Raw genomic sequence first — 1,165 nt, forward strand, 5'->3', positions numbered from 1 at the left:
TATGATGGAGGGAAAGTCCTTGGTAAAGCTGCTGAAGATGGTTAGACTTTGGACACTACCCTGAGAAACTCCTGCAGAGTTGGTTTGGGATGGAGATGATTGACCTCCAAGAACCACAACTACCTTCCATCATGCTGGATATGATTCCAACTGGCAGAGAGATTCCCCCAATTTCCACTGGCTGTAGTTTTACTCAGTTTCTTTGATGCTCCATTTGGTCAAATGTTGCCTTGACCTCAAGGGTAATCACTCTCACCTCTTCAAGCTCTTTTGTTTGGACCAAAACTGTAAAGAGGTCAAAAGCTAATTGGCCCTGGTGGCACCCAAACTGAGTGTCACTAAGCAGGTTATTACATAGAAGCATAGAAAATAGTTGCAGGAGTAGGCTATTTGGCCCTTCGAGCCTGCACTACCAGCCAATATGATCGTGGCTGATCATGCAATCTCAGTATCCCATTCCCACTTTCTCTCCATACCTTTAGCTGCAAGGACCATGTCCAGCTCCCACCTGAATAAATCTAATAAACTGGCCCCAACAGCTTCCTGTAGTAGCGAATTCCACAGGTTCACAACTCCCTGAATGAAGAAATTCTTTCTCTTCTCAGTCCTGAATGGTTTACCCGTTATTCTTAAACTGTGATCCCTAGTTCTAGACTTCCACAACATTAGAAACATTCTTCCTGCATCTAGCCTAGCCTATTCTCTGAGATTTCCCCCTCATTCTTCTAAATTCCAGTGAGTACAAGCCCCATCGATCCAGTCTTCCTTCATATGTCAGGCCTGCTGTCCTGGGAATCAGTCTGGTGAACATTCGCTGGACTCCTTCAAAGTTAGAATGTCCTTCCTCAGACTAGGAGACCAAAATTGCACACAATGCTCAAGGATTGGCCTCACCAAGACCCTGTATAACTGCAGAAAGTCATTCTTACTCCGCTACTCAATCCTCTCACTATAAAGGCCATCATGCCATTAGCTCTCCTCACCACCTGCTGCACCTGCGTGCCAACCCTCAATGACTGTTCCACCATGACAGCCAGTTCCCATTGCACCACACCTTTTTCTAAACTGCCCCGATTCAGATAGTAATTTGCCATCCTGTTTTTGTGGATAACCTCACATCTATCCACATTATATTGCATTTGTCAAATACTGTTTGATGGCACTG

Source organism: Chiloscyllium plagiosum, chromosome 38 (genome assembly GCF_004010195.1).
Source record: "Chiloscyllium plagiosum isolate BGI_BamShark_2017 chromosome 38, ASM401019v2, whole genome shotgun sequence".
Classification (NCBI taxonomy): Eukaryota; Metazoa; Chordata; class Chondrichthyes; order Orectolobiformes; family Hemiscylliidae; genus Chiloscyllium; species Chiloscyllium plagiosum.